The following is a 13801-nucleotide window of genomic DNA, read 5'->3' on the forward strand; positions in this document are numbered from 1 at the left end:
TCTCCCTAGGAGACTTACACGGCAGTCATGAGGCCTCAGCCCCCAACCCTCTAAACAGTTCTGGGCAAGGGGCAGCCCCTCGCCCCACACATGGTGCAATACCCTAATGGGGCACTTCCCTGCCCACTGCCATCCCGGTCCACCCTGGTCCAGTGCTCAGTCAGCCTCACCCGACCAGGAGGTGGGCAGGAAGGGGCACAGTGCTCTCTGTGGAGACGCCTCCAGAGCCAGGCCTGCTGTCATACTGTGAGGATCCAAGACAGTCACCAGGAGCCATGGGGTCTTGCGCCAGAAGCTGCTTGGTGCCTCTGCGCCGCTCTACTGTGGACACGGCTTCTCTACACAGAGGCCTCCGGCCCCTGGGTGTCCTCCCTGGGGCTGCACCTTTGCTGGTCTCAGCTGTCTCCTGGCCTGCTGAGCACAGTCGGCAGCCACACTGCCCTCCCACTTGGGGCCCTTTTCCCTGATAGAGCTTTGGGCATAGCCCTTGCTTCTGGGTGCTCAGGGAGTCAGGGGTTCCCAACCTGCCTTCCCAGGTTGAGCTCTGGGAACCTCCCTGGGGGTCCTCTTCCCAGTTAAGAAGAAAGGTCTGAGACTCCACATTTCAGACCAGCTTCCATAGGAGCACAGTCCAGCAGGAGGAAGGACAGGAGAAGTGGGACGTGCAGCACCAGGAGGTGGGGGAGCCAGGAGGGAGAGGAGAAGCCCCAAACTCCTCTACCCAGCCCCCCAACCACAGGCAGCCCCCCATCCAGCCCATCTCTTCTGTGCTTTAGTCACACATGAATCCTTCCCTCCCTAGGCCCCCAGTCCATCACAGGTACTTCCTGGGTAGTGGTCATGGGGAGCATCCCCTGTTAAGCTGCTGACATTCTAAAGAACCCAGAGGTGCTGAGCTAAGTTCCCTGGCTAGGCCTCAGGAGTGGCCAGGACCACCAGTGCCCCCACAGAACCTTGGAGTACCAGGCAGGCCAGCTTGCCCCAGCTGCTGCCTCAGGGCAAGCCTGGTGAGTGATGCATGCTCATGAAAGCAAAGCATCCTGTGAAACCCAGACAGCACTTGGGTTTAGACTACAACAGCCCAGAGGAGAGCATGGGGAGCAGAGAAAGGGCCCCTGCCTGGTGGTGCCTTCTCTTTTGGTTACTCCTGTAATAAACAGGCTCCCTCCCTGGAGGCTGTGACAAGGGTCAGGGTGGGGCAGTTCCATCCCAGAAGCCTTCCTGGGCCCCCTTGAAGCCCACTTGGCCAAGTCTGCTCCCTGAGTGTCCACAGAGGCCTGCAGGTGGAGTACCGAGGCCAGTCTCTGCTGGGTACCATGATGCCTGTGAAGGCTGAAGGCAGATGCAGACTCTCTGAGGACAAAGCTCTGTCCCCATTCCTACCATTTGCTTTCACAACTCTGCTTCTCCAACTTGTTTCCCTTTCTTCCAGGCCAAAGTGTTTTGCTGATTTTCTCCCCACTTCGTCTTTGCCCACCCTGGCACTTGCCCACTAGCATGGTGGGTAGGAGGAGGTAGTGGCAGGGAACTGGCGGTCCATGGGGAGAAGGGTTCTGGGAACCTGTGGCCAGTGGCTCTATCACCCCTCCTAGGATGTGTAACTAACCCTGTCATTTTTTCAAAACTTCTTCCAGATAGAGTAGCTCTTCGTACATTAAAAAAAAAAAAAAAAGTTTAAGAACTAATTGTGTGATATATGAGAAGACAGAGTCCCTAGTTTTGTATCTCATGTACTAATGCCATGAGTTCCACCAGAAAGCCACTCTATTCTGGTCTCTGTGATATTTTGAATGAGTGACAGAAGTGAGCAAATAAAGTGAGATAGAAATATATAAATGAGAAAATACAGATTGTACTGAAATCTCAAAAAAACAAGAATTACACAAGTGGGATTCATCACAGGTATGCAAGAATGGTTCAACATAGGAAATCAGTTAATATAATATACTACATTAACAGGATGAAGGGGAAAAAAAACATTATCTTCTCAATTGATGCAGAAAAGGTGGCTGACAAAATCTGGCACCCATTCTTAATAAAAACACTTTGAAAAATAGCAATGGAAGGGAACTTCCTCAACATGATAAAAGGTAAATACAAAAAACCTGTATCTAACATCACACTTGATGGTGAAAGACTGAAGGCTTTCCCTCTAAGATCAAGAACAAGACCAGTTGCCCACTGTTACCACTGATATTCAACATTATACTGGAATTTCTAGCTAGAGCAATTAGGCAATAAAAAGAAAGAAAAGGTATCCAAATTGAAAAGGAAAAAGTAAAACTATACCTATTTTCAGATGACATGATCTTATATACAGAAAATCCTGAAAAATACACACACACACACACAAATAAAACTCCTAAACTTAATTGACAAATTCAGCAAAGTGGTGGGGTATAATATCAACACCCAAAAATCAGTAGTGTTTCTACACAATAGCAATGAACAATTAGAAGAAAGAATCAAGAAAAAAATTCCATTTACAATAGCAACTAAAAGAATCAAATATCTAAGAATAAATTTAACCAAGAAAACACAGAAAACTGCAAAACACTGCTAAAAGAAATCAAAGAAGACCTAAATAAACTGAAGGGCATTCCAACTTCATGATTTGGGTACACTAAATTCTACCCAAAGCAATTTACAGATTCAATGCAATCCCAATCAAAATTCCAAAAAGTTTCTTTGCAGAAGTGAAAAAGCCAATCATCAAATTTATATGGATGAGTAAGGGGCCCTGAATAGCCAAAGCCATCTTGAAAAAGAAGAACAAAGTTGGAAGACTCACACTTCCTCATGATAAAACCTCTACAAGGCCACAGTAATCAAAACACAAGGTACTGGCATAAGGGCAGACATATGGACCAATGAAATCAATTGAGAGCTCAGAAATCAACCTTCACATTTATTGGCCAAGTGATTTTTGAGAAAGTAGAAAAGACCACTCAATTGGGAAAGAATAGTCTCTTTGACAAATTGTGAAAACTAGATCTCCATTTGCAAAAGAATGAAGGTGGACCCCATCTCACACCATAAACAAAAATTAACTCAAGAGCCAGAACTATCAAACTCCTAGAAGAAAATAAGACATTATGTTAGGCAATGGTTTCTTAGACTTTACACCCAAAGCACAAGCAACAAAAGAAAAGCAGATAAATGGAAACTCATCAAAATTAAAAAGTTCATGCCTCGAAGGACTTCATCATAAAGTAAAATGACAAGCTACTCAATGGGAGAAACTATTTGGAAATCACATATCCAATAAGGGTTTAATATCCAAAAAATATAAAGAAAAGCTACAACTCAATAACAAAAGGACAAACAACCCAATTTAAAAATGGGCAAAAGACTTGAGTAGACATTTCTCCAAAGAAGATATACAAATGGCCAAAAAGGTCATGTAAAGATGCTTAATATCATTAGCCATTAGGGTAATGCAAATCAAAACCACAATGAGATACCACTCCACACCAACCAGAATGGCTATTATTCAAATTTAAAATAAAAACAGAAAATAACAAGTGTTGGAGAGGTTGTGGAGAAATTGGAACCCTCATACATTGTTGGTAGGAATGTAAAATGAGGCAGTCACTGTGGAAGACAGTTTGGCAGTTCCTCAGGAAGTTAACTGTGGAATTACCAAATGACCCAGCAATCTCACTTCTACTCAAAAGAATTGAAAGCAGGGTCTCAAACAGATATTTGTACAATGATGTTTATAGCATTCTTATTCACACTTGCCAAAAGATGGAAGCAAACCAGGTGTCCATCAATTGATGAATGGATAAACAAAATGCAGAGTACACATACAATGGAATATTATTCAGCCACAAAAAGAAATGAAGTTCTGATACATACAACAACATGGAGGACACTTGAAGACATCAGGTTGAATGAAACAAGCTATACACAAAAGGACAAATATTGTTTGCTCTCACTGATATGATATAACTAGAATATGCAAATTGATCAAGTCAGAAACTATGGCACAGGGATAGGGAATGGGGAGTTACTGCTTAATTTGTACAGAGTTTCTGTTTTGGGTGATGCGAAGTTTGGTAATGGATGGTAGAGAGAGTAACACAACATTTTGAATGTAATTAACACCACTGCTTTATATGTGTCAATGTGGTTAAAAGGGGAAATTTTAGGTTCTCTATATGTACATATGTTACTAGAATAAAAATTTTTTAAAACCCATAGGACTGGACAACACAGTGAACCCTAATGTAAGCTATGGACTTCAGTTAACAGTACAAACATAATAATATTCTTTCATCAATTTTAACAAAGGTACCACACTACCCCAAAGTGTTAATAATAGGGAAAACTGTGTGTGAGGGAGAATATACAGGAAAACTCTGTATTTTCTGTAAACCTACACCTTCTCCAATGAAAAAATAAAAATAAAATCCCAAATAAGAGTATACATGCATCTTTAAATTGATCTTATGTCTATATGAATCAATGATATGCCATGTAAATGTAGAGCTAACAATGCACAAAATTGTCCCTCTTATCTATTTCACTTATATCTATAGAAAATAACCAACATGGATAACAGTTATAATGAATAATAATTTTAAAAAGCTAACATTGCTATGTGCCAGGCACTTCTTGTTTGTAACAGAGCCAAAGTAATAGCTAATTTTATTGAGCAACTGCTACCCACCAGGCAGTTTCTGTGCTGTCTTTTATTCCTCTTGCCAGTTTTCACCTATGTTCCATTACTCTGTTTTATACATATTACTCCATTTTATAGATGAGACATAGGGACATTAAGTAATTGGCTCAAGGTCACACAGTTTGTGAGTCTGGATTTGAACCCATGTTGTCCACCATCAACTCCTACTTCTGACATTTGAAAATGCTTAGGTTGAAAAAGCGGCAAGGAAGTTACGTATACTGAGAAACTACTTAGTTCCTAGTTCTGTGTGTGTGATTCCATTCAGCAGCCCATTTGGGGTGGCTTTTTCATGTTCAGTCCTCCATTTGGGCCCCTCCAGAGCCAGGACAGAAGATCTGAGTGCTCCTATTTTCAGCTATTGTTGCATAAAGCCAGAGGGCAAACACCGAATCATTTCCAAAGGTCACAGCCAAAAAGGTGGATTTCAGAAGTTGAAGTAGATCAAAAAGGGAAGTTAGAAACAAGAAGGGAACTTAGGACAGTCTGGGTGAATGTTACAGAAAATTAACTCCATGGTGGGTGCCTAGATGCTTATGTGTTCATGACAGCCCTTGGTCTGAGCAGGTTGGATCCATTTGAAGGGTATAGGAAGAAACCAACAAGTTCTTTGAACTTCTCAAAGCAGGGACAAGTTTGGTTTTCCACACTTACTGTGTGATGAATGAGTCTGAAATTCAGTCAGTACTATCCTTCCAACCAATGACAAATACATAGGGGAAAGTTACTCTTTGTCTATAATCAAATACTGAAAATTTATAACAACAGGGAATATATTAAAAATAATCATAGAATGAATATTATCATAGGGGTGAGAGCAGAGGATATTTAAGTGACTGTTTCCATTCAATCTATCTACAGTAATCTTTTTCATGAGGGCATATCACACATTAAGAAAGGACAAGAAAGCAACCAATTAAACATCTGTCACCACTTTCCCTTTAGTGTTTAATTTGAAACAACTTTCCGTTTCCTTCTAAATGAGAGTTGACTATTCAAGGGAGAGCTTGCTACACTGTGCATGATTTGGCTAGACCCAGACTAACATTAATCAGCCAATGCATCAGCAGTGAAGCCTGCAGGTCCAACAAGGTGGAAAAGGAACATTTTCAGAATGGTTCTAAAGCTGCCTGGGTGAGCTTTCTATTCACTTAGTAACAAGGTTAATGAATACAGCTACGTGGGTGGTGCTTTGAATGTTACTCTCAAGCTGATGTTCAAATACTGCTAATAAAGGAGCCAAAATCATGTAATGAAACATATTATTAGTATTTCTGATGTCTATGTAGCAATAGACCTTATCAATTAGGGAATGTGGGAAATGATTCCCCTTTTACTTGAATCCTAATTTTTCAGGTTTTCCTTAAAAGGAGATTACATCTGCCTTTATGATGGAAATGTTTTGACCATTTCCTCTGACTCCTCTGACTCCTCCATGTATCCTTAGGAAGCCCAAGGATTTCTCCCATTTCTTTTCCCTTTTGCTCATAGGACTCCATCAGCATCTATAACCCAAGCAGGATAAAGCGAAGTGACCATCTCCCTCTGGTTACCCACAGGTACCTAAAGAATGCACTCCTCTCTTTCATCTCCCACCACATCCCCTCACATGCCCTTGTCTTTGGCCACATGAAGCTACTCATCTTGCCCTAAACACATCATGCAACTCTATGCCTTTGCTCATGCACCATCATCAGCTCATCCCTCTCTTCTCCCCTGAAAGGTATTCTAATCAGGCTTCTAGCTTCTGCCTAAATGCTACCACCTCCAAGAAGCCTTCTCCAAGCCCAGTCAGAAATAACCTATTTCCAATGCGGTACTTATTTCATTCTCTTTCCTATTATTTTTTGCTGGTTGTTTATGTGCCTCTTTTCACTAATATACTGTGTGTTCCTTGGAAACAAGGTCTCTGTCCTACTCATCTTGCATAGCCCATAACTCTAAGCAGAGTCTGTGTGTCACAGTTATTCATTCATTCTGTATCTGCAGTACCTAGCACAGTAACTACACACAGTAGGTGCTCAATGAATATTAGAAGAATAAATGAATTTTCTCTTTTTTCCCACTGCTGACATTTTCTAGGATTCTCCCTTTAAAACATTTTTAGCTCTTCCTAAATTCTTTTCCTTTCCCTTTTTTCTTTCTGACATCAATTAACATTTTTCAAGCCCCCTAAAGGTATTGTGTATTCTTTTCTCCCTTACTCCTTTTCCTGTATCCTTTGCAAACAAACATTAAAAACTTCAAGTATGAAGTTATATCTATTACCAACAATTCCCAAAATCTGTCGACAGTCCAGATCTCTACGAACTTCAGTCCTGTATGGCCAGCTGCCTACTATCTATTGGATGACCCATAGGAAGCCTAAACACAATGACCAATTTAAACGTAACTCACCCTACATCAAAACATTCTCCAAATTCTGTAGATTCAACTCCCTCAACTTTCTCTTTCTGCCACTTCTTTAATTGAGCCCTGCATGTTACTTGCCAGGATGATGATAATAATGATGGTGAGGGTGGGATGGAGTGTGGTGTGGTGGTGATTATGATGATGACAGTGATGAAGAAGGCAGCAACAGCAGCAACATCTTAATTATTTTGCCTAATTTTGGATCTAGCTTCATTCCTACCACTCCCTTTTATACTCTTTTTGATCCCACCATACCAAAATACTCCAATTTCCCCAATTATATGTGGTATGTACTACTATGCTTCTTTCTATACAAAGAAAGAAGCCAAAAGTATCATCTCCTACCCTCTACACCCAGCTAGTTCTGACTCATCCTTCAAAACTCAGGTTAAACCAACTCCTCTAGGAAGACTTCTTGAATATCCTTTGTGCTCCAATGGCACTGCAAGCACACCTCTACCATTATACTTGTGTTGGGATAAAATCTGGAAGGATTAACTGAGGGTTTTCATTGCTGACCCTGTTGACCTTCATCTTCCATGATTGCGTAAGTGATCGTCATTGCCCAAGGAAAAGTAACACACACACACACACACAACATGAACTGAGAGGCCAATAAATTTTATAAACAGCATTTTTAAAGCATTTTCCATCCCCAATCACTTATTTGAATTATTCTGAATACAAAAGAACTTGGGATCAATTTTTAAAAACACAAATATACATACTCAATTATATTAGGCATTATTTTCTTACTTGGGAGCACAGATCAGTCTATACAATTGTTCCTGGGTGAAATGAAGAAACAAATGAATCCCAGCTGAGAGTTATTATAGCAGCCTGAGGTGTTCTTGAGATTGCCATAGCTATAGTAAAAGCAATAAAAATCTAATAGACTTGCAAATTAGTCAGGTTTGGGTTACATCTGGCAGACCAAAGTAATTATGTACAAACTTCAGTATGATTGTGAGATCTGTAGCTACCACTGATGACTCACATGACTTCTTGAACAGTTTCATCAATACTGTTAAACACTAAATGATGAGACAGATCACCAATATCCAGGACCTGAGGGAATCAATACTACAACATAGAAACTAGGCTTCTCACATTGTAACGTGACTGGCTTTAAATGGATGACAGCAGAATACAAAAGTAGTTCTTTATGTATGGAGTTATTCAGCCATAAAAAGGAATGAAATTCTGATACATGGACAACATGAATGAAACTTGACAACATCATGTTGAGTTAAATAAGTCAGCTAGAAAAGAACAAATATTGATGATCTCATTGATATGAAATAATAAGCATAAACAAACTCATTGAATGAGATCTTGGAATATAAGCTACCAGGTAACAAAGGTGGGGATAGGGAATGCGTAGCTGATACTTAAATTATACAGTTTCTATTTGGTTTAATGGAAAAGTTTTGGTAATGGACGGTGGTGACGGTAGGACAACATTGTGAGTATAACTAACAACACTGAATTATATATTTGAATGTGGCTAAAAGTGGAAATTTTAGTTTGCATATATGTTACTAGAATAAAATTTTTTAAAAAATACGTCTGTATGACACAAACAGTGAACCCTAATGTAAATCATGGACTATGGTTAGTAGTACAATTATCAAAATGTCATTTCACCAATTGTAACAAATGTACCACAATAATGCAAGGTGTTAATAATTAAGTGGTATCTAGGAGTATGTATTTTCTGCATGACTTTTCTGTAAACCTAAACTTCTCTAATAAAAAAAAATTAAAAACACAAAAAGCACTACCTAAAAAGGAAAATACGAATGAATTCATTGACATCAAAATTAAGAACTTTTGCTCATCAAAAGATGCCATAAAAAAGATGGGAGAATATATTTGCTGCAAAATTATAAGCCCTACAAAACCAAAAGAAAAAAATACAGAAAATGACTTGAATAGATATTTCTATAAAAGAGAAGAATCTAAATGGCTAATAAACATATTAAGAGGTGATCAACCACACTGGTAATTGAAAAAAAGTAAATTAAAACTGTGGTTACTATCACACCTCAGAATGGCAAAAAATTTAAAGTCAGGCCCCAGAAAAAGAGTTGCTAAGTCTATGGAGCAAAAGAAACTCTCATACATTATTGATGGGCATGAAAACTAATAAGACCACTTGGAAAATAGTGTGGCATTATCGAGTAAAGGAAAAAATATGTGTATATCCTATGATCTAGCAATGCCATTCCTAGGTAATTTTCCTAGAAAAATGTGTGCACATGTGATCACAGTCTAAGTACAAAAATAATTATGGCATGATGGCTCTTAAAGTAGGTTGTGACATTATTTAAAAAAAAAAAAAGAAATGATAACCATCAGTCAAAATAAAGTTTACCACTAGGAGGGAGAGAGGGGGCTAGGAATGAACATACTGGAAAATTATGGAGTCCTGTCATTATCCTCTATCTTGACCTGGGTGCTTTGCTAAACTGTACATAATACATTTTATGTTTTTTTCTATATTCCTCAATTTCAACATTAAAAATGGGTTTAAATCCCTTCATCTTACCAGTTAAAGTAAAGCCAGTCATTTTTTATTTAGAACTGTCTCATTGGGGTAAACATTCCATCAGTTCAAGATATCGCACTCCCCTTCACCTTCCTTCTCCTTTGAAGATAATGCAGTTTCCTAGAGTGTTATGTGAAGTCCTGAAAGCTGGAGAAAGGCTTCTGATCCACATGCAATTATCTGTACTCACTAGCATCTATTAAAGTGTAGCTCATCCTACTTGGTCACAGGGCATCTTGCACTGGCATCTGATAAAATTGTGCTCAGTTCCTGCTTCAGTTCCTTGCAATACTGAAGGCAGTTCACTCAGAATCCTCCGCTTTCAGATGTAAACTTTCTTTCTGCCTCCATCCCATCAGAATTTCTGCATGGCCCTGCAGGGTCAGGAAATCTCAGCTGTTCCTCTGTATCATCTACTGAACATGACTAGGAGAGGCTGCTCCAGGCGTCTATACCTGGATACTCTCTCAGTCGTCCTCCTAGGCAATACCTTGGGAAGCAAGGCACAACTCACACTCTGGGCTTCTCCCAAATATGACACATTTCTCTGGTTCATTCCCTTCAAATCCATTCCCAGTGAATATCCACATCTTGCATCATTTTTATTTTGGGGGTTCATTTTATAAACTTTATCTTCTGTTCCCACCAGTCTCTGGCTTTTAATATTTAAGAAAGGCTTTGGAAATCTGGAAATCTCTCAAGTGCCTGTTGTTTGTCATTACCTTTAATTCTACTCCGTTTTGTCTCATGTACTTTGAAGCTCAGTTATGAGGCATATACTTATTTATGATTGCTATATCTTCCTTTTGCACTGGCCCTTAACACTATGATAACTCTATCTCTTGTAATAACCTCTGTCTTGAAGTTTATTTTACCTGATATTGATAGTTACTCCAGCCTTCTTATGCTTACAGTTTGCATGTATTTTATACTTTTCCAACCATTTATTTTCAACCTATTTTGATGCTGCTCTACAGGACTCTGAGGCTCTGTTCACTTTTTTCCAATTTTTTTCTTCTCTGACCTTCAGACTGGATCATTTCTATTGACTGATCTTCAAGTTTACTGACTCTTACTTCTGTCCTCTCCAATTACTATTAAACCTATCCAGTGAATTTTGATTTCAAGTATTGTTCAGATCCAAATTTTCTATTTGATTTGGGTTCTTTTTTTTTCTGACCTCCTTAGCTCCGTATACAAGGCCTCTTATGATCTGGTTTCTGCCTGCTGTTGCAGCTCTTGCCTCCCCAACATGTAATTTCTTATTCTTTTTTTTCCTATAAACATCTATACCCACCAAGCAAAAACTTCCCTTTCCCCTAACCCAACATCCCCTAGTAAACTTCGATCTACTTTCTGTCTCTGAAAATTTGCTATTTCAGATCAATTTCATCTAATTGATGCCATGCCGTATTTGTCCTTGACCTTATATGCCTTTCTTATTTCACCCAGCATAAAGTTTTCAACATTATTGCAAGTTGACACATGTATCAGAATTCCATTCCTCCTCATGGCCAAATAATATTCCAATGTGTGCAAGTACCACATTTTTTATTTTAATTTTTGTTATATTAGTAAAGTTGTAGGTTTACAGAAAAATCATGCAGAAAATACGGGTTTCCCATGTAGCCCCCACTCACATCCACAGTTTTCCCAATTACTAAGTCTTTGCATAAGTGTGGTGTCTTTGTTACAAATGATGAAAGAATATTGTGCTAATTTCACTGTTAACTATACCCAATAGTTTACATTAGGGTTTATTCACTGTTTGTGTTGTACAGTCCAATGGGTTTATTTTTTTTAATTTTTATTTTAGTAACATATATACAACCTAAAATTTCTCCTTTTAACCAAATTCAAATATTTAATTCAGTACCGTTAATTGTATTCAAAATGTGTGCTACCGTCACCAGCATCCATTCTCAACACTATTCTATCACCCCAAACACAAACTCTACCAATTAAGCCTTAACTCAAGCCCCTGGTAAACCATATTCTAGTTTTTAATCTTATGAATTTGCTTATTCCTGTTATTTCATAAAAGTGAGATCATACAGTATCATCCTTCAGTGTTTGCCTTATTTCACCAAACATGATGTCTTCAAAGTTCCTCCATGTTGTCACATGTATAAGAACTTCATTCCTTTTTACAGCTGAATAATATTCCATTGTATGTATAAAGCACATTTTATTTATCCATTCGTCAGTTGATGGACACTTGGGTTGCTTCTGTCATTTGTCAGTGTGAATAATGCTGCCATAAACATCAGTGTGCAAATATTTGTTTGAGGCACTGCTTTCAATTCTTCTAAGTATATACCAAGAAGTGGGATTGTGCCATCATATGGTAATTTTATACTTAATTTTTTGAGGAACCAACAAACTGTCTTCCACAGAAACTGCATCATTTCACATTCCCACCAACAATGTGTGAGGGTTTCTATTTCTCCATATCCTCTCCAACACCTGTAATTTTTTGTTTTTTGTTTTTTTTTTAATAGTAGCCATTCTAGTGGATGTGAAATGATATTTTACTGTGGTTTTAATTTGCATTTTCCTAATGGCTAATGATGTTGAGCATCTTTTCATGTGCTTTTTGGCCATTTGAATATCTTCTTTGCAGAAATATCATTCGTTTCTCAATTTTTCAGTTGGTTTGTTTGTCTTTTTGTTGTTGAGTTGTAGGATTTCTTTATATTTTTTGGATATTAAAACCTTATCAGATATGTGAGTTCCAAATATTTTCTCCAAATCTGAGGTTGTGCTTTTACTTTCATGATAAAATTCCCTGAGGCACAAGTTTTTAATTTTGATGAAGTTCCACTTATCTATTTTTTTCTTCCATTGCTTGTACTTTTGGTGTAAAGTCTAAGAAACCATTGCCTAACACAAGGTCCTGAAGAAACGTCTCTATGTTTTCCTGTAGGAGTTTTATACTTATGATTCTTATATTAGGTCTTTGATCCATTTTGAGTTATTTTTTTATATGGTGTGAGGTAGGATTTGCATGTGAATATCCAATTTCCCCAACACTCTTTATTGAAGAGACTATTCTCTTTGTCTTGTGCGGAGGGTCTCTCCTCAGGCTAAAATTTATTTTAGAAATTGGAAACCGATCCAATGCTGCTCCCTTCCTCCAAGTGCCCATGCCTTATAATATATGCCTGCTTTGGTATAGTCTCTAATGCCTTCACATGATTGTGTTTTCTATATTGTGCAGAGTTTATAGTTGTTGTAGGAGGGTTATTATGATAGGCACTACAAAGTCATCACCAGAATCAGAAAGCAGCACTTACTGTTAAAAATCCAGAAATTTTGTATCTGTCGTCTCTAGCATTATTGCTTTTTTAATAATCCACTTAGAAAGTCAATGAACTATTTCCTTTTTTCTGTGCTTTTTTATATCCTGCCTTTCCTGGGACTGTAAGCTTCAACCTCACTGTCCAATTTTAATGCTGAAATTTCTAAAGGAAATTTAAAAAAGGAAAAAATGCTTACGTATTTCAAAATATCCCCCTGTAAATGCAAACATATCATGAAAGAGGTAACACACTAAAATCATCACTCAGAGATATTGGGTTGCCTGTCTAGGAGGCCCAGAAGGAGAGGAAACCATGAGAGAGGAGAGTGCAGTTGAAATAAAAATACCTAGAGGTCCATCATCAACATGGTGACATAAGACATCTACTGAAAACCTCTCCCCAGAGATTCAGCAGGAAAAAAAAAGGAAAATTCTCACTTGCTCAGCACTCTGGGGGAAGGCAAAGACTGGAGAAACATCCCAAAATGCTGAATCAAAGAAAGATAAAAATATCGGGTAGGAAACTTCCATCCTGGACAAGCTGGTCTTCCTTCCCCTCACTCATTCCCAGAGACAGCAGTCAAAATCCCTCCCACCTCCCACTGGGGACACAGACTATAAAATCTGTCCCAGCAGTGAGACAGAGCCCCACCTATATCCAACACAGAGAACCAAGTCCACAGGACCCACAGCAGGACTCAAGCCACTGGGAGTGCAGAATACAAAAGGGCAATAAGGAGAAGCTTCCAAAATTGAGGATTAGAGAGGGAACCACAGAATCTACTACTTTCCCAAAAGCAGCAAATAGCCAGGCAGAAACTGTCTGAATCAACTATTTGGGGACCTCGGA

The sequence above is a fragment of the Choloepus didactylus genome, chromosome 4 (assembly GCF_015220235.1).
Source record: "Choloepus didactylus isolate mChoDid1 chromosome 4, mChoDid1.pri, whole genome shotgun sequence".
NCBI lineage: Eukaryota > Metazoa > Chordata > Mammalia > Pilosa > Megalonychidae > Choloepus > Choloepus didactylus.